At 48.9% G+C, this 21,276-nt stretch overlaps 1 long non-coding RNA gene across 1 annotated transcript; it reads right to left on the bottom strand.

Annotated features, from left to right (window-relative positions):
* Positions 1–2,119: 2,119 nt before the first annotated feature.
* Positions 2,120–5,046, bottom strand: LOC121858224. The gene is made up of 3 exons (XR_006087378.1): positions 4,680–5,046; positions 3,128–3,281; positions 2,120–2,909 (listed from the first exon to the last, which is right to left on the bottom strand). It is a non-coding gene; the product is annotated as an uncharacterized LOC121858224 (long non-coding RNA).
* Positions 5,047–21,276: the final 16,230 nt, after the last annotated feature.

Genomic DNA, 21,276 nt, shown 5'->3' on the forward strand with positions numbered 1-21,276 from the left:
GATTTATTTTTCTTCCCATGAATATTTCTCTTTATATCCCGAACTGATATCAGCTCAGTGCCTACTTACCAATTATATCAATGTGTACTTTACATCATTCTTTGATATATGAAATAGTGACTATGAACTAGATCAGGGAGTGCCAAACTACGATTATGCAGTTAATATTATATCCAGTATATAACCCTTTGAAGAATTACATTTTCTTAATTTTTATCTCTGGTAAATGATCTATTATGCTACATGTACGAACTCTCAGAAAATATAAAACCGCAAATGCAACCTTTTAGTTTAGTATTCAACATATGGCAGCAACGTTTCACTCGGTTAGAGTGACTCGGGTGACAGTAAAGCTGGACGAACTCCTAGGGCTTCAAAGGAGGTGAACTGCGGACCAACATGTGTGAGCACTGCCCATGATCAAGGCCGGATTAACCATAAGGCTAATAATGCTGTAGCCTTAGACCCTCGACTTTAGGCCTTAATTTATGTTTCTTAAACTTAAATTTATGGAAGTACATACAAATTATACAGGCCCTTCCCTCTTTTCGGCCTTAGGCCCCGCACAACCTTAATCCGGCCATGCCCAGGACCACTTTACTGTTGCCTACAAACATTATACTGTACAAACTATACGTTTAGGTCAAGACGAAACAGCAATGCCTCGTACCCTTTAATTTCCTCAAAAACTAAAACAGTATTACAACTAATAAATATATTAACTGCCTGTAACGAGAGAAAATCACTACTAAATAATATATATATTTTTTTTCTAAGCCCACTTAATGAAATTTTTGCTGGCCTGTTCTTACACATTATTTATTTTGCTCCGTTTTAGATTTTAAATCTTTTTTGTGTTTATATTGTGGGGTACGGGTTATTTGATTCACACTCAGGATGGGATGGAGAAAAGAAACTCACAATGTGCTCTCTGTATACATGTATTGGATGTACAATGCAGCTTGGTGCTGGGAAGGCAGCGTGGTTACAAGCGTTGAGTAGAGAGAGCTGGTTGGTGAGGGTGCACAGAGGAGGACCAGCTTGTGGGTCGCCATGCTCGCTGGCTGGAGCGGGAGCCGCCAGGCAGGAGAGGAGGAGGAGGTGTTGCTTGCTGGTGGCTGTAGGTAGAAAGAGTGGTCACCACGAGGTGTAGGTCGCCATGGTCACCGGCTGGAGCGAGGGCCGCCAGGCAGGAGTGGAGGAGGTGTTATTTGAAGACTGGCTGTAGATAGAAAGTGGTAGGGCCACTACGAGGTGAGATCTTATATAGCGGAGGTAGGCGTGGCTTAATAGTTGACCTCCGTCATGTAAGGCGGCGCTGGTTGACCTAGAGCACGAAGCATACACTGGGGAATTCGCGGGGTCGGCTACTCAGCGGCAAGAGCGTTTGTAGGGGAGGAATCCATTACAATATAACATAGAAGGGGGCATTTTTCACATAAGGCGAGTGATGGGCTATATTGGGACTAAAGGTTCCCCATTAGGTCAGGCACTTAGCAAATGCGTTCACTGACCGACTAAATATAGCTAATATTCTAGTATACTAAACAATATTACAATATCACACACTCACTACAGCATTGCTTCCACCAGCTAATGTGAACGAAGTACAGTATAGTTCATCCAAGGACCTTGAGTTCATTTGGCGTCGTAAGTTATGTGACGCTGTATTCATTTAAAGGTTTTCCTTTTTGAAAATATTATAGCACAAAAATATAGATTAAACACTCTACTATTTAAAACACTACTTACAACATTATAAAATTTAAGACTCCACCCTTTGGTAATGAGACATCTACTCAAAGAACCAAGGATAGGCGGTAATAACCAAGGACTACTTATCCTTGGTAGTACCCCCCCCCCCCGTCGATAGATGCCTCCTAAGGTCCCCTTCGTCAGTTATGTTATACTATTGTCTAACTGTAACACAATTTTGAAAAGATAGTTTTTTGAGCGACTGTACCTCTGGTATAGAATCTTTTTTATCATAAATTCACTTATGAATGTTCACGCCGAATGAAGTGTAGACATGACAGTTGGTGTTTAACTGCAGTCGTAATACAGAGTTTTGTTCACCGTTAGGCAAGGTCTTTTTCCCCAAGGACAATCACACAAATCATTATTGCTTCACTTTTAACAATTTTTGCAAGACATTTACAGTTTTATTATAAAAAATTATATATAACATCTGAAACTATATTTTTACTTTTAGCAAACTCATTCGATTGAGGGTTCTCTTACCCAGATGGATGAATTCTGAATCGTTGCATATTTATTTATATTTATTTGTTGTTGAGTAAGACGCAGGGAAATTTAAGAGACTGTTGGCCATCCCTGACGAAAGTATGGGTCAAGATTAAGTTTTAAATGGGCGCTGTTCTAACTGAGAGAACCCCCCTCCCCCCAAAAAAGACCTAAATCTCAGGTGACGTCGTTCGTGACCCTTAAGTTTACTGGCTGTTTTTTTAATGTTATTTATCATTGTTTTGTGATATTAAGACGCACCAAGACTCGCCTTCATACAACGTGCAGTGAGCCCCATATGATCATTCCTTCACCATTCCCTTCTCGAATCTTTTTTATCCAAAACATATAACAGTAATTGTAGCACCTACCGGTGTTGTCATTCCCTGGAAGCGCACATCCTCTATAAAAATGATTCAATTTCTCAAAATAAATAATAACATGCCAAGAAATTAATAAAAGAATGAGAAGTGAGGATGTGATGCGTAGTGAGTGATGTTAGCCAAAAAGCACGGAGGCAGGAGTAGGCCGAGCAACAGCAGGGTCCCACTTATCTGAACACTTGCAAGGTCTTCGTGATACAAGATAGGTGCCGGCGGGACATCTGAAACACGGCGGATCGATGATTGTGGGGGGTGGTGGGGGTGGTCGTACGCAACCCAAACCTGACAATAAAAAGAATAGTACTTTGTATTTACAGGTATAAAATTAAATATATATATATATATATATATATATATATATATATATATATATATATATATATATATGCTAAAACAAATTTCGCATGATGTTAATGAATGTTTGGGGTTATATGGTTCAAGTATAGATGTACGCCACAAACTGGTTACTGAAAACAGTTCGTATACTGTACTGTACTTACAATCGCCGTTTGAGCGTGAGGGGCCAAAGACCCCAGCGTTAACGGGAGAAGCGTCAGCGCTGGGTGATGTCAGCAGGATGAGCAGCAGCAAGAGGAACGGCAGCTGAATGAAGGACTTATCCATCATGCTGAAGTTAGCTACGCCTTTGCCACTCTGTGAATGATTGAGAACTACGTCAAACCAAAGAAATCGAGAGAAAGACAGATTTTTGTTCCTTACAAACTTGCTAGAACACTTAATAGTTGCACAGTTCCAGGTTCCCATTGCAGCTGCTATAAAAAATGAGCAAAACAAGAGAAAATCGGAATTTCGCCGAATTCTTCGTCTTTCCATTTACTTCCTCAAACCTCTTCCACATCACAGCAACAGTACCGACGCCACGTGCATATACCTAGTACTGTATGGTAGCACTTATACTGTAAATACTATGGCACCAATCTTACAATGCATTAGACTGTGGTAATGCCCTTTTACAATAGATAGACAGCATGGCATCACTTTTGTACATTACCGACATAGTGCGTATGAGAATAATACTGTATTGAGAACTGACCGAACCACTTGTACGGTATATTAATCTGAAAGTGGCGAAGTGGATAAACAACAAAACACTTACATTATACCCGATATGGCAACAGCAAAATCAGACAGCATGTCAACACTTACATTATAACAATATGGTGCCGTACATTATAGCCAGTATGATAAACATAATATAATGTAGTGTAATGATTGTTTATCAGACCACAGCTTACAGCCCAGAGAAAAACAGCACATATAGCAGCGAGATTAACACCTGACCCAAGAGGGGTCACGGTCACAATGAACCAAAATTCTCACTGCCACGCGATTAGCTTAACCCGGCGTCATGACCTTATTAATGAAGAAGCTACCCTCCAGCCAGTACACCTGTCACCTGACCAGACACACCCAGATTAGTGACGACATCTTCCGGCTCGTCACCGCCAATAGGCTTATAAGGCCTTGCAGCTCCCTCTCAGAGGCATCAGCATTCGGATTAATATTGTAACAGGGAAGGGGCCGACAGCTCCTCCCCAGAGGGAGACTTCCCCTCCCCAGTGCAGAGCCCCATTAGAGGTTCACGGCGCCATAAGCTCGTTGAACAGAATCAAGGACTGTTTATAGTATCCTGGTGGTCTAGAAGTAGCGTTCCCCGGTGTGGGCCGTTGTTTCCCTTTTCCCGTGTGATTTTATCAAGATTTATCTTACCCACGTTTTCATTGTGGATCTACATGGAAAAAAAAAAAAAAAAAATATATATATATATATATATATATATATATATATATATATATATATATATATATATATATATATATATATATATATATATATATATATATATATATATATATATATATAACGGATTGTGAGTTTCTATTCTACCTCAATCCCGAGTATGAGATATCGTACATGTACGTACGTATGTGAGCCCATACAAAGAGATAATAGACAACCAAAGAGAATTGACAACTGGCCACATACAGTACACTACAACAGTACTCACAGAAACGGACACAAGCACTTTACCAGTGAACAAAGATCAGTCAGCAGGAGGTTACTGGTGTGACGACGAGCAGGAGGTTACTGGTGTGACGACGAGCAGGACTGACGTAGACTAAAGAATCTCGAGCGTTGTTGCAGACTGCAGGTGCGGATTATGCATTTATACAAGGTCGACGGATCAACGCAACACAATGGTGGAGGAGTTGGGATTCCCCGTCATTAACCAAGCTGTCACACCATAGAAATGCCTTAAGCCCCTGTCTATTTATACTCGGCGTTCATTAGCCAAGTAAAACCTTCTGGTAACAACTGTCTCTTGATGCGAGTTTAAGGTACAGTGAGCGACAAAACTATCTACGCAATTTTGGATGAATGTAACGAACACGGAAAACACGCCCTGAGAAACTTTAGAACAGTTGGCGGGCCTGCAGAGGACAGAGCTTGAGTTTCCAGGTGCATAATATATTTATACTGAGAAATGTAGTAATCGACCGTGAAATGTAGAATTTACTATAGCCTATTAATCACTTTACTAGGTAGTAGGCAGAAGGCAGCTATCAAACAGGGAGGTACTACCGCCTGGGAAGATATTGGAAGGCTTCCAATATCTTTATGCTTCCAATGGAACCATAAAGTGTTGTCTAACAGTAGACCCTGCTGCCATACGACATCACAAAAATTTTGACCAAGTTCAAGGTTGATGATCTGACTTTTTTTTTACGAGGATTATTCCACCAGGGCACAGGTCACTGACCCATATCGGGACTTAGGTGGCGAAAATGTAATAATAATAATTCATAGTAAATAAAATCTATAATGAAAAATACAAAATTGAAAATAAAATAATTAATAATGATAATAATAATAATAATAATAATAACACTAATAATACTAATAATAAATACAAAAATGAAAAAAAAGATCAAAAGTGAGAAACAATTTTACACAATTGCAGGGTATTGTGGGGATTCGAGATATTGGTTCACACTCAGGGTGGGATGGAGAAAAGAAACTCACAATGTATGCATATTGTATTGGATGTACAATGAAGCTTGGTGCTGGGAAGGCAGCATGGTTACAAGAGTTGAGTAGAGAGAGCTGGTTGGTGAGGGTGCTCAGAGGAGGACCAGCTTGTGGGTCGCCGGCGGGAGCGAGGGCCGCCAGGCAGGAGAGGAGGAGGAGGAGGAGGAGGAGGAGGAGGAGGTGTTGCTTGCTGGTGGCTGTGGGTAGTAAGAGGTAGGTCACCTGTTGTTGTTGTTGGAATTTAAACACTCCCCACAGGCACTTGATGGCCTGGTGGTCGTAGAGTGGTTCCTGAGCTTCTCGCCCGGAGCCCCGTTTGGGGAAACCTACTCCCTAGTGTATGTGACTGCTCACTCATAGAAGTGAGCTAAGGGTGCCTATTGGGTAAGGATGAGGATCCCTACCCTCTTTCCAGGTGGACCCACACGATCATGGTTTTCCTGGAAAGACTCGGCTGGGATGGGTTCTTGCTCCAACCCCCTTTCGTGTTCACAATCTCTTGGAGGTGAACAGTTACAGGGGGGACCGCAGGACGAATACACTTTTGAGGGTGCAGGTCCCTAGGACAGAGCGAAAAAAGGAAAAATAGTAGTAGAAGGAAAAGAGCTCAAACCACGTTGGGAATATTGCGCTATAGCTGCTCTCCAGCTGGAGTGTGGGTTACTCACACCACCAGTGGAGAGGGCAAACTAATGCTCGATAAACCGAAAACGCTTGTGAGATGTTGTCGACGATATCAGTGATGGATGGTCCGGCCAGGAAAGTTGGCCAACAATGGCAGCAGAGAGAGAACGGTCTTCACAGCTCCGGGTCCAGCAGTAAAGCTTGTTGAGAGGTCTTGTGGGTTCGGGAGCGTGGAGTAGAGTGTGAACAGTAGAAAGAAGGCTGGCTGCTTGGCGGTGAGGGGTCTGAAGAGCGGTTCCGTTCACGGCGAAGGCTGGCTGGCGAATGCCTTCACGGCTGTTGTTGTTGTTGAGATTGTCGGACCGTAGTCCGACACAGGCCTTTGCCTATAGGCGGCCCGTTTGGTGGTTCCGGCTAGAGCTCCTGGAGCAGCCAGACCAAATTGGGATTGGAGGTTATCCTACCTGCAGATTTGGAAGGATACTGCAGGTTGCAATTGTGAGCAGACCCCCGATCAGTGGACGCTTACCACCAACCCCCACTCTTGGACGTGGTCAGTTTCGGAGTGGCGCGCCCCCCGAACTGGGGTCCGCACTTGCTGGGAGAGGATACTTTCTAAGCTATCTGGGTGGTGGGTATCGTGTGATGACCCGGAGAAGGTGGTGAATGTGGTTTGTTTGGGCCTTTCGGGTTAGAGTAGCCGCTGGTGTTGTGTGTGCTTCTTGGAAGTTTTGAGTTCTGTTTCGGAGACTTTGTGTGACTTCGCAGGCGAGGAGATAGTGTTCAAGTTGGTTGGCTGCTGGCTCCAGACAGTAGATGCATTCCATGACGTCATTTCCGATCATCTGCCAGGAGCACTTGTACCCTAGTCGTAGTCGATGAAGGCTGACTTGGGTTTGTCTTGGTGTTTTCTTCTCCGCGAAAGGTGGTTCCCCTTTTGTAGCTGCCAGGTACCATTTGGCTGATTGGGAACCAGCGTTGAATGCGTGAAGGAAGCTCTTTTGGATGTGGAGCTTGCTAGTCTTTCTGAGGTGATTCTTGATCTGTTGCACGCTTGCAGGAACTTGAATGTGTACGCTTCTAGAACGTGTGGCTGCCTTGGCTGCTTGGTCTGCCACGTCGTTTCCCCCGATCCCTACATGACTGGGAATTCAGTGTAAGACGACTGGGCGGGTTTGTCTTTGGAATTTCTGTAGCTGTGCGAGGATCGAGGTTATGATGTCAACGTTGTCTCTTGGTTGATAGACTTGTTGTGTTGTGTTGCAGCGTGTTGTAGGGCCTTTGAGATTGCTACCAGCTCTGTTTGTAAGGTGGAGCAGTCATTAGAAAGTCTCCATCGGAGGGTCTGACCTTGGGTGTAGAAGGCCGCTCCGGATCTATGATGTTTTGGGTCCACCGAGCCGTCTGTGAAGTATGATGCTGCATCAGCCGGTGTCTCGGTGTCTATGGCTTCCAGAGTTATTTTTTTGAGGTCCTCCTTCTGGAGGTTGGCTTTGCTATCACCTAGTCGGAAATTTTGAGTGTGGCTGGTGGAGGGCTCCATGGTGGAGGAACAACGTAACCATTGTCTTGTGTGTCTTGGTTGTTCTTGACGAGTGTTTCTGCTTGCAGGTGTCGGATGACCTCGCTTGCCTCGTGCGACCAGGTGGCCCCTCGCACTCTGTGGTCGAGGTGGAGGGAGGCACTGATTCGCGTTTTGGCAGCTGTGGGCTTATCTGATCTACAGATTTTGGCGAGGAGACCGGCTGTCAGCTGCTTGACTCGTACTGCCAGGGGTGGTAGTTCAGTTTCCATTTGCAAATTGCAAATTCTGGTCCACATGGGTGCTCCGAGCATGGTCCTGAGAGCATTATTTTGGATAACTTCTAGCTTAGCTTTCTGGTCTTCTCTCAGTCCAATGAGTGCTGGAGCGCTGTAATCTACCAGCGATCTGGTGGCGGCCGTGTAGTAGGCTTTGAGCACATGAAAGTTTGTTCCTGCGGTTGTGCTGGTGAGCGACCTCATTATATTGTGTCTGCTCTTCGTCCTGTGCCTTAGATACTCGAGTTGCGGCTTGAAAGTGAGTTTCTGGTCAAACCAGATTCCAAGACACTGGTGGGTGTTGGTCCAGACTACCGGCGTGTTTTGTATGGAGAGCATCTTGTCTGGTGTGTCTGTGCAGATGGCCATCGCTTTCGACTTGGCTGGATTTATCTTGAGTCCAAGTCTGTTGCACTCTTCTTCTATAAGTTGGAGTGCGTGTTGCGTGTTGGCTAGTCTGTTTGATCCTCTTACTATAAGCTGTAAGTCGTCTGCATAGCACAGGAGCTTGGCTGTTTGTCTGAAAGGAAGTTTGACAAGATTTTCCATCAGGACATTGAACAGCATTGTACTGAGGATGCCTCCTTGTGGGGTTCCGTTTTCATGGACCCTGTATAGCTTGAGGTTGCTCCCTGAAAGCGTACTCTTGCTTCTCTCTGTGTGAGGTAGTTCTGGATCCACCCTAGCAACCTTCCTTTGACGCCGTTTTCAGCGAGCGTCGTTGTAATGGCCAGTGGATTTGCCAGTTCGAAGGCCTTCTCCAGGTCGAAGAAGACCACCAGAGCTGGTTTGTAGTCTACTGTGCTGAGAATCTCGGCGATGTTGTTGCCTGTGCCGCTGTTCTCGGTGTAAGCAAAAATGTGAGGGTGTGGGCTGCCTACTTTTCATTTGAGTCGGTTGAGAGCCATTCTTTCTCCCGTCTTCGCTATGCAGCTGAGAAGGGAGATGGGTCTCAGTTTGTCTGGTTCTCTGGGCTTCGGAATCGGCTGTATATCTGCCTTCTTCCATTCCGGTGGAAGTCTTTGTGCTGTCCACGAAGCATTGATGTCTTGTAGCAGAGCCTCGTGTCCGGCTATACCGGCATGAGAAAGCATGGAGTAGGTTATCCTGTCGGCCCCTGGAGCTGTGTCCTTGCTTCGTTTTAGCGACTTCTGGAGTTCTTGCTGGTTGAAACGTCTGTCGGTGTCATCTTCACCGTTGCAGACCTGTTCGATCATCTGGAGTCTGACCTGTCGCAGACGCCGTTGTGTTTCCTCCGCCTGTCTCGGGAGGTTTTTCGTTTCTGCTCGGTCAGAGAACAGTTTTGCACGTCTCTCGGCTTCCTCTTCTGGGTTGGGATGGGTTGGTGGTGGTGGTGTTGCCTTCCCAGATGCCCTTCGGATCTGGGCCCACATCTTGCCAAGGGAGGTGAAACGCCTCGACCAATTGTTGGTGGAGGGTTGTCTCATCCACGGGTGCTGCGCCGGCCGGCTGTGATTTTTCGCGCCACTTAGCCAGGTGTTTCTTAAAGAGTCCCCAGTCTGCCTTTTGGGTATTGTATCTCCATCTCTGCGGGGTTGGAGTGGGGAGTTTGTTCACCTTCAGCGTTGTTAGGGTGGCGAAGTGGTCGCTGGTCAGCATGGGGTGTAGCTGCCAGGAGGCCGAAGGCTGTAGTGCACTGGAGACAAAGGTTAGATCTAGCCTTCCTCCCCTAATGTGGGTGGGCTCTCCGGTGTTCAGGAGGCAGATCTCGGGTGTGTCTTAAAAGGTGGTGTATAGGTGTAGGCCGTCTTCTTACCGAGCTTAGGAAGGGATGATGTGCGTTGAAATCCCCTCCTATGAGTGTGGCGTGATCAGCTGCCGAAGTGAATAATTGAGTCACCTCCAGTGAGCCCCTTGGGTTCTTGTAGATGTTGTGAACAGTTACCCAAGCAGCAGACAACGACAACCACGAGAAAGACAAAAGAAGCACACACCAAGGCACCAGAAGGAATGATACACGTATCAGACCTAGCCAAGGTACTGACAACCTTCGCGGAGGGCCTAGCCGGACTACTGGGCCACAAGATCCAGTCTACACAGCTCCAAATACTCATGGGGAGTGTCCTCGGACAAGTCGCCACAGCTCCAGCCACCTCAGCGGAGGACGCCATGCCGGCCCCCAGACGAGTGACAGCCGAGGTACACTCTACACCGAAAAAGGCCACCAGGGAACCAAAGATACCGTCAGCTCCCAGAAAGAAATTGGACGTTTCAACTCCCCTGAACCTAACCACGGTCTAGAAGGCAAAAACGACCACAGAACAAGAAGATATGAACCTGATCTAGTCGGAATCAGACCTGAACATATCCATCGAGGACCATGAGAAGTCCCCGATGAAACAGTGGTGGAAAACACCAGCACCCAGAACATCCTTTCATGGAATGCTCAGGGCATCAAAAACAAGAAACACCTCCTGCAAGAAGCAGCAGCCAAGGACAAGCTTGACATTATACTGCTACAAGAAACACTCCTACAAGAACACCACTGTTTCAAATTCAGTGGCTACAAGACATACAGGAGTCATTTCATGCTGGCGTCGACAAGAGGATGTATGATCTTGGTCAAGTCGAGCATACCCTCCTCCGAGGTCATGTAGCATTTGCCATGTGGGGAAAACATTGAGACACAGGCCGTCAAAGTAACACTCCAAGAACGGGAAATAACTGTCCACAACATCTACAAGAAGCCAAGGGGCTCACTGGAGGTGACTCAATTATTCACTTCGGCCGCTGGCCACGCCACACTCATTGGAGGGGATTTCAATGAACATCATCCGTTCCTATGCTCGGCCTACACCTATACACCACCTTTCTAGACATACCCGAGATCGCCCTTCTAAACACCGGATAGCCCACCCACAGTTGGGGAGGAAGGCTAGATCTAACCCTCGTCTCCAGTGCACTACAGCCTTCGGCCTCCTGGCAGCTACACCCCACGCTGACCAGCGATCACTTTGCCACCCTATTAACACTGAAGGTGAACAAACTCCCCACTCCACCCCCGCCAAGATGGCGATACAATTCCCAAAAGGCGGACTGGGAACTCTACTATATAGGAAACACCTGGCTAAGTAGCGTGCCAAATCATAGCCGGCTGGTGCAGCACCCGTGGACGAGGAAACCCTCCACCAAAAATCGGTCGAGGATGAAAGAACTCAACCACAGAGTGAACATGGCCCGAAGAAACTACAGAAGACATCCCACGAACACAAACAGACATTTCCTGCAAGATATAGTCAAGGATACCAGGGAAGAGAAGGAAGAAATAAAAAACGTAAGCTGGCTCAAGTGGTGCTCCGAACTGAACGAGCACACCTCCCTTGGCAAGATGTGGGCCCAGATCCGAAGGGCATCTGGGAAGGCAACACCACCACCACTAACCCATCCCAACCCAGAAGAGGAAGCCGAGAGACTTGCAAAACTGTTCTCTGACCGAGCAGCAACGAAAAACCTCCCGAGACACGCGGAGGAGACACAACGTTATCAGCGACAGACCAGACTCCAGATGATCGAAGAGGCCTGCAATGGTGAAGATGGCACTGATAGACCCTACATCCAGCAAGAACTCCAGAAGTTGATAAAACGATGCAAGGACACAGCACCAGGGGCCGACAGGATAACTTACTCCATGCTTTCCCATTTCGGAGAAGCCGGGAACGAAGCTTTGTTACAAGTCATCAATGCTTCATGGACAGCACAGAGACTTCCACCGGAATGGAAGAAGGTAGATAAACACCCCATTCCGAAGCCCAGAGGACCAGACAAACCAAGACCACATCTCCATCCTCAGCTGCATAGCGAAGACGGGAGAAAGAATTGCTCTCAATAGACTCAAGTGGAATGTAGGCAGCCCACACCCTCATATTTTTGCTTACACTGAGAACACCGGCACAAGCAACAACATTGCCGAGATACTCAGCACAGTGAACAATAAACCAGCTTTCGTGGTCTTCCTCGACTTGGAGAAGGCCTCCGAACTAGCAAATCCACTGGCCATTATAACGACGCTCGCCGAAAAAGGCGTCAAAGGAAGATTGCTGGGGTGGATCCAGAACTACATTACACAGACAAAAGCAAGAGTACGCTTTCAGGGGGCAACGTCAAGCTACAGGGTCCACGAAAACGGAACCCCACAAGGAGGCATCCTCAGTCCAAAGCTCTTCAATGTCCTGATGGAAAATCTAGTCAGACAAACAGCCAAGCTACTGTGCTATGTAGACGACTTGCAGCTCATAATAAGAGGAGCAAACAGACTAGTCAACACGCAACACGCACTCCAACTTATAGAAGAGGAGTGCAACAGACTTGGACTCAAGATAAATCCAGCCAAGTCGAAAGCAATGGCCATCTGCACAGACACACCAGACATGATGCTCTCCATACATGGCACTCCTTGTACATTACTTTACTACTCACACCTACTGGTGGTACGTGGCATTACAGTACAGATACAAGACTTTACCCAACATACACGTTAATACTGAAACCAGCCGATACATGGGTCCACTACCCAACATGGGATAATTATTTCCAACAAATTATCCCTAACATACATATATCAACACTCTCTGTTGACATATAACTTCCAGGGTGCGTCCCAGGGTAGAACACAGAAATTCACGACTGTTGTTGTGGTCGGTGGTAGCCAGACACATGGCGAGTCTGGGGTCTGGCACCACGAGGCAGTAGAACATATTAATCAGGCCGCATCGGTGCCATCGTTTCATATATGGTCCCTGCTGGGTATCTACTGCATCCGGGGCAGTTGACGAGTGATCCAAGAGTCACAATTGGATCTGGAGAAACGTTGGAGAGCGTCAGGGGACGGACTGGGAAGCATGAACACACAAACAAATCTTTTGTCTAGACGACAGACATATTTACGTTATAGTACTTCTTACACTGGGTGAATGACAATTCAACTGTTAAAGCATGAACACTGATGAACACTGATATTCACTACAATTGACTGAATCAAACTGAATGGCTACACATAAACATACCTGGAGAAACATTGGAGCGGCGTCAGGGGACGCTCACCCTGCCTCATCCCTGGGTATATATATCCCTGAGTTGCCAGTGATCGCTACTCACGCAATGACAGAGATTACAAACAATTCTAACTGTTACTCGTTCAAGGATGACCCTCAGTTGACAAAGGTCTGGCGAACTACTTGAGTTCATATACACAGACTAATTCAAGATTGAGCTTCCCAGGAGAGAGTGGAATAAACAACGCATTGATAACTGTCTTCACAAAGGAGGGACTCTGGGAGGGAACTCAAGTGTAGTGTCTATGGGGAAAACACATCTTCTTCTCAGGAGTTGCTAACCCACTCATGTTTTGCGGTCGCGGAGTTTAATAAGAATCATTAGTTAAATAGACTAGCAGTCAAAGTAACCATGACACCACAGGCAGGTCACCAGGGTCGTGACAAATGCTTAGCGGAATTACGAAAGAAGTATTTCTGGAACACTATGAAGAAAGACATAGAATTACACATTGTTAATTGTTTGGCATGTGCTCAACATAAAGGTTCTACAGGATCACCAGCCCCGATTCTACAATATCCTACACCAGACCGTCCGTTTGACACAGTCTCTATTGACTTGTTACAACTCCCGAAGTGTTATCAGGGATCAACGTACGTCTTAGTGTGTGTGGATCATTTTTCCAGGTTCGTGGTCTTGGTCCCACTAAAATATAAAACGGCCGATGCTGTGGCCTATGCATTAGTGATGAATCTTATACGTCCATATACTACGCCTAAAGTTCTGCTCTCTGACAATGGGGCAGAGTTCAAGAATCAGCAAGTAGCGCAAATATGTGCGCAATATGGAATTGAACAAAGTTTTGTGACAGCTTATCATCCACAGGCTAATGGCCTTGTTTAGAGAACCAATCACAAAATCCTTGAGATACTGCGTCCGATTGTCGGTGATTTGCAATACGCTTGGGAAGATTGGTTGCCACAGGTTGCAGCGTCTATAAATAGGTCAATTAATAGCTCTACGGGCAAATCACCCTACTTCATTGTCTATGGTACAGATAAACGTCTAACTTGCGCCATCCTTACAGATGCGCCATACCCGGTTTATAATATGGATGATTTCGCGGCAAAACAAATTTGTGTCTTTACGGATCTTCATACCCAAGTCCGATCACATTTAGCGGCGTCGCGCGCCAAAATGATCATCAAGCAACATAAACATGCTAAACCTGTCGTGTTAAACGTAGGAGACGCTGTTATGGTAAGAGAACCTGAAAGGAACTCCAAGCTTTCGGCTAAATTTTCAGGTCCATTCCGCATTATTGCTAAGGAAACAGGCAACAAATTTATAATTTGGAAGCCTAATGCACAGATTGCAGATGTCGTGCATGCGGATCGTCTTAAAACGACCATGAGAATTTATTACCTCCAGTTGATGAGGAGGTGATAGACACCTCTTTACAGACTGTACAGAAGCAGAGTGTTCCCAATTGTAGTGGATGCAATCCTAGACAAGGTTCTTGAAACTCCAGAGCACGAGCAGTAGGTATATTCAATAAGTGTACAAGACTTGGCGTGATAGCCGACCGATACAGGAGCGGGCACAAGGGACCCCGGACCGTAGGTAGGCCGAGGCTGATCTGAGGGATGTTGTCGAGCTGGGCAAGGAGAGTTGCTAGACATCACTAGGACAATAACTGAGGTCCTTTAGTTACTCGACTAGCGCGGTACAGACATAGTATATCGGGGCCTAGTGAGTGAACATAGGCATTAGACATAAGCATAGATATCAGACATGGTATAATGATATGTAGTAATACAGACATGTGAATAAATGGTACAATGAATGGTAACAGAGTCTTGGCGTCAGGCGTGTTCAAATATCTATACACCTCCCTCCCCCTTTGCACTCGTAGTGCGATCTCGAGCGGTTTACGGACTCTTTTTCCATGAGTCGGGGGGAGCGGCGAGGGACAATGGGAGGATCAACTGACGACCTTCGTTCCTGGTCTGGGCAAGGGGACACAGGGGACGGGGAGGAAGGTTCGTCACTAGAGGATGGCACTGGGCGGAGGTGGCGTCTGTTTCGCCACCACACACGACCACTGGGGAGGCGGACTTGGTACGAACGAGACTCGCCACGGCCCATGACGACCCCGACCTAGTCCCAGCGGTGTGACGTCGGGTCCTGGATTCGTACTTGCTGGCCGACGGTCAACCTGGGAAGGGGACGGGCGTGGGCGTCATAGTGGCTTGTCACTTGGGCCATCCGGGCAGCCTCACTGCGGTCGCACTCGTCCGCCTTGATCTGCCATTCATCTAAGAAGGACTGGGGGTGGGCAGGCACACGAGTACGAAGGGGGCGGCCATACAACACCTGGGCAGGAGAGCGTCCGGCAGGGGTAGGGGTGTTACGGAGTTCTAGTAGGCCCCTGTCGAACTCCTCGCAGTCCAGGTTCCCCGTTGGTGCTGTCTTGAGGATGAGGTATTTTACGGACTTTACCGGGGTGGCCATTCGCCTGCGGGTAATGAGGGGAGGTGACGATGTGGTGGACGCCCCAGCGTTCGGCGAAGCTCTTGAACTCGTGGCTATTGAACGGGGGCCCACCGTCGGTTCGGAGGCGGAGAGGCACCCCGACTTCCCGGAAGAAGCGACAAAACATCCGGATGACCCTGGAAGAGGTGGTGTCCCGACCACAGGGAACTACCACGGGCCATCCAGAGAGCCTGTCGGCGACCACCAGGAAAGACTTTCCGGCCACATTAAAGAAGTCGGCGGACACGGACTCAAAGGGCCGCTTTGGGAGGTCATTGCACAGGTACGGCTCTTGTTGCTGGCTGGGCTGGAGTTGCTGGCAAGGCTCACAGGCCTCAACCGTGCTCTTAATATCGGCGTCAATACCAGGCCAGAAGACGGTCTGACGGGCTCTGCGCCTGGTGGCTTCAACGCCGCGGTGGCTGTCATGGAGGCGGGATAAGGTGCGCCGGCGGAGGGCAGCGGGAACGACGATCCTGGGGCCGTACAACACCAGCTCTCCGTCCGCATAGAGGCTATCCCTTAGCTTCCAGAAGGGGAGGGCGGAGGCGTGAATGTCGTAGCGGTTGGTGGGGAATCCAGCGGAGACGTAGTCGAGGAGTTGGGCGTATGCCGGGTCTTGAGCGGCGGCGATGCGAAGCTCCTGGAGAGTCCTATCGTCTTCGACGGGGGGCGTCGTCGTCGTCTTGTCAGCAAGAGAAGTGGCTGTGTGTGTCACTAAGGACCGAACGTGAGCAGCGGCCGTGGTACAGTCGACTTCATCTTCAGGTGTGGGGCGACTAACTGGGGCTCGGGAGAGGGCGTCTGGTATGCACAGAAGCTTCCCGGCGCGCCACACAGCTGTAAAGACGTAAGGGGCGGTCTTCTCTTTGAGGCGTTGGGGGCGAGGATTTTCGATGGCGTCCAACGTGTAGTGATTGAGGATGGGTATGAGCGGGCGATGGTCCGTCATGAGGGTGAAATGCCCAAGGCCGAACAGGTAAAGGCGGCACTTGGCCATAGCCCAGGCAACTGCCAGCATCTCTAGTTCGATGGTGGCGTATCTGGTCTCCGTGTCCGTCAAAAACCTGGAGCCACACTGAACTAAGCGCAGTCTACCCTGGCCGTGGTCTTGAAGGAGGGCATATCCGAGGCCGTATAGGTGGGAGGCGTCGGTCTGGAGGACCACTGGTAAGGACGGGTCGAAGGGTGCCAAGGATGGTGGTGACAGCAACGCCTTCTTAACATTCCTGAGCGCTAGGTCGTGGTCAGGAGTCCAGAGGAAAGAGCGCTTGGGGCTCATGAGAGGGCGTAGAGGTTGGGCTGATGTGGCGATTTTAGGGGAGAAGTCGGCCAGCTGATTTACCAGGCCCATAAATGAGCGAAGGTCGGTCAGGTTCGCTGGAGTAGGGAAGTCCCTGATGGCCTTGACCTTCTCCTCATCAGCTGAGATCCCCTCTGGCGAGATGTTGTAGCCGCAGTAGTTAACTTGGGAGGCGGCGACCACAAATTTATCTTTGTTCAGGGTGATGCCATGGGCACGACATCTTGTGAGCATCAGATGAACTCGGTTCAAGTGGGCCGGGAGATCATCGTCGAAGAGCAGGATGTCATCTACGACCTTCACGCAGTTGGTGACACCCTGCAGAGCCATATCCCCACGGAGGCAGTACGCATCCCCCGTTGCTGCGAAGCCCATGGGTCCGCGGCAGTGTTGGAAGCGGCCGTGGGGCGTGATGAATGTAGTGAGGTGGCGATCTTCTTCCGCCAGGTCGACTTGCCAGTACCCATGTAGTGCATCCGCCGTGGTAAAGAACTTTGCAGACGGGGTGACGCTGCGGACTGCTTGAATGGGCGTAGGCGATGGATGGGCGGGACGGGAGACCTGCGAGTTGAGATGGGTGAGGTCCACTGTGATGCGAACACCTACAGGCTTGGGTGCCAAGACCATAGGGTGGCACCACTCGGAGGGCTCCTCACCGGCGTGTCTGATGATCCCCTGCTGCACCAGAGAATCGAGCTCCGCCTTCACCTTGTCCCGTATGGCAAAGGGGATAGGCCTGGGTGTGTGGATGGCGAAAGGCGTCGCGCCAGGCTTGAGGTGGATTCTCATCGGGGGGCCTGTCATCTTCTTGAGCGGCGTCTTCTGGAGGTCGGACTTGGAGACAAGGACGTCGCTGAACTGACGAAAAAAGAACTCCCGGGCGGCAGCAGGTGTGGTCATGGCTGAAACAGGTATCTCTGCACACCTGTTGAGGTGTGTCACGGCGAGGATGGGCTTTGGGAACTCGGATGAGACGATGGCCAAGTCCTGACAATGGCCACATGACAAGAGAGGGGTTTGGATGCCCTCGTGGACGTGGACTGTGGCAAGGCAAGACTTGGGACCGAGCTGTAATGTTGCCTTGAAGCACCCCAAAGCTGGAGACATCGGGGACCCGTCCGCTGTGAGCACGTCGTTCCTGGCTGTGGGTGACAGGCTACTCCTGGGGATGTTGAGGGCGTCCAGGTGTGTTGGTCCAATCACCGTGATGTCCGCGCCCGTGTCAGGTATCATCAGGAGGTTGGAAGAGTTGGTGCCGTAGGACAGACGAACATTGACGGGCTTGGGGGACCTGTCACTCGAGGCATCGTCCACGCGTAGGCATCCTTTGTTGTTCTCGGGAGACGGTGAAGAGACATTTTGACCTGGGGATGGAGGCTTCTTGGTGGACCCGCAACACTTGGCGAAGTGTCCTTGCTTGTTGCAAGCGTTGCATGAGACCTTGTTGGCGGGACATCGAGGTGTGCGGGGCCAGTGGCCTTGAAACCCGCAGTTTCGACATGTACTATCAGCCGCAGGGCACTTTCCTGGACCGTGCTGGCGCTGACAGCTTCTGCAGGATTCGGGAGAGAAAACTGGTGACCGTGACGGGGGCTGTGGAGAGGACGCCGTCTGCATCTGGCGTTGATTCCTCTTGTAGGTGGAGACGGCGTGAACTTGAGATGGCGATGAGTGTATAGCTGAGGCAGCCTCTCTTGTGGCCTCATACGACCTGCAATGGGTGACGAAGTCGGTGAGGGGGGAGGCGGCGTCGAGGGTGAGGAGTTTCTGAAGCAGGTCCTCGTCACGTACACCCATCAGCAAGATCATCTTGAGCTGGATCTCGGCACAGGTTACAGGATCGCCTGTACATAGGTCCACCTCGGCTGCTAGGTCCTTAAGTCGTGCATAGAAGTCTGAGAATGATTCCCCAGAGGCTTGTTTGCAGGATAGCAGTTCCCTACGACGCAAGGCTTCATTGCGGAGGCCACGGAAATGACTCTGCAAGGCGTCTAAGACCTCTGTCACTGACATGGAGGAGTCAGGGGGAATGGCTAGCGTGTGCTCTAGGAGGCGTTGAACATCGAGGGAGATGCACGATCTAAATTGGATGAGTTGTTTCTGAGGGGGCATTCGGTTGAGGTCAGACATGACAGCAAAGTCTTCGAAACGACGTCGCCATTGACGGTATACTTGATATGTTGCATCGGATTGAAGAGGTGGGGGGCTGGTAACTGAAGACTTGCTGTGCAGGGGTGTGCTCGAGACGGCAAGCGGTGGAGGAGGCACGGAGAGGTCGACGAAAGTTGAGACTGGAACAGGTGGTTGAGAAGGCACTGAGGCATACCCAAGGGGGATAGGTGCCGTGTGAGGAGGCGTTGTCTGAAGGATAGATGAAGAGGCTGAAGCTGGCGAATTGGTTGTGGCAACTGGTGAAGTCGTCCTCATTGCCAGCAATTCCAATAGTGTCAGGAGTTTGTGGTTATCAGCTTGGTGTTGTTGTTGAAGTTGGAGACGGTAAGCTGATTCCTCTTGACGTCTTTGGGCTTCCTTCTCTTGGGAAACTTGTAGGAAGTAGATTAACTGACGTATATCCTGGCTCCCATCCTTTGAATTTGGCGCGCCCGGCGTGTGAGGCGTGCGGGGGGGTGGGGGGGTCTGTGAGGCTTCGTCTACCTCATAATCCTCATCTAGATTTCCCGGCAAATCGTCGTGGTCAGACATCTCGTGCTTGGTGTGGTTGCGATGGGAAAGACACGGAGAATAAGGTGAAGTGCTATGTTTTCGTCAATGTACTTGCCTAAGTGTAGGAACTGGCGGGCAAGTAAAAGAGTACTGACTGTAATATTTGTGAAGTGAGGGGAGACGGCTGGCAGCGGTGTATCCCTCCGGGCGCCCGGGCGGCTGGTGGTGACTCAGTGTAGGGGAGTCAGTGGCTTGCGGGCCTGTGCGGGCGGGGGGTGTATGCCGGAGGTGCTGTCTTGGAGACTGGGCTGAAGGCGTTTCTGCTACCTGTAGGGCCGCAGAGACATAGCAAACAGACATGAAAGGCACTGCACTTCACTTAGGGCACTTCACAAGGTCACAAAGCACTGTAAATCCAGGGGCACTGTGGAGTATATCTTCTGGGCGGGAAACAGAGAGGGCCGGGAGACGGACTAGGCCGGGAGACGGACTAGGCCGGCTTTTGCAACTTGTGAACTGTCGTGTTGGAGCTACTCAACTGCGCCATGTAGTGGATGCAATCCTAGACAAGGTTCTTGAAACTCCAGGGCACGAGCAGTAGGTATATTCAATAAGTGTACAAGACTTGGCGTGATAGCCGACCGATACAGGAGCGGGCACAAGGGACCCCGGACCGTAGGTAGGCCGAGGCTGATCTGAGGGATGTTGTCTAGCTGGGCAAGGAGAGTTGCTAGACATCACTAGGACAATAACTGAGGTCCTCTAGTTACTCGACTAGCGCGGTACAGACATAGTATATCAGGGCCTAGTGAGTGAACATAGGCATTAGACATAAGCATAGATATCAGACATGGTATAATGATATGTAGTAATACAGACATGTGAATAAATGGTACAATGAATGGTAACAGAGTCTTGGCGTCAGGCGTGTTCACATATCTATACACTAATGACTATTGTATGAAACTTCGTTCTGCAAGTAGATGTTAAACCGTGTGTAATCTCTTACAGAATGGCTTGGAACATCACTGTGTTGCTTCTACTGTGTTGTTGCACCATTGTGTTGACGGACATGTCCACATCCGTCCTCAAACCTGGTGCACTAGTTGCACCTCTCGGACGCGTTCTCATAGTTGAGGCCGTGGTGAACATCAAGTATGAACTCCACCCACTGACCCAGCTTCCGCGTCAGATGGACAACGTCGACGCCCAACTACAATCAGCATTGGACATCCTTCATGGTCTCAGCGCAGCTTCTAATGAATCGACGCTAGTTTCACAAACTATTGACCTTCTACACTTTCGTCTCCAGAACCTTCGAATGCTTCTCGTCGATGTTGGGAAGAATTTACCAGCGTCTCAAGTGGATCTTGCAAAAGAAGTGCATTCTCAGACACAACGAAAGAGGGGTCTCTTTAATTTTGTGGGTCTTATCCAAAGCACTTTGTTTGGCACGGCAACGGCCGATGATGTAGCTAAATTGCGGGACCGAATGAACATCGTCGTTCAAGCTGTATCTCGGCAGAATCGTGTTGTTTATCAAACCTTTCATGAGATTACTGCTTTAGAATCAAAGGTTAATGCAATAATATCGGAGTCTAACCAAGTTTCGAGGATTGTTAGTAGGTTACAGAACACAGTCCCGACGTTAGAATGGCT

The sequence above is a fragment of the Homarus americanus genome, unplaced genomic scaffold (genome assembly GCF_018991925.1).
Source record: "Homarus americanus isolate GMGI-L3 unplaced genomic scaffold, GMGI_Hamer_2.0 scaffold57980, whole genome shotgun sequence".
Taxonomy (NCBI): Eukaryota; Metazoa; Arthropoda; class Malacostraca; order Decapoda; family Nephropidae; genus Homarus; species Homarus americanus.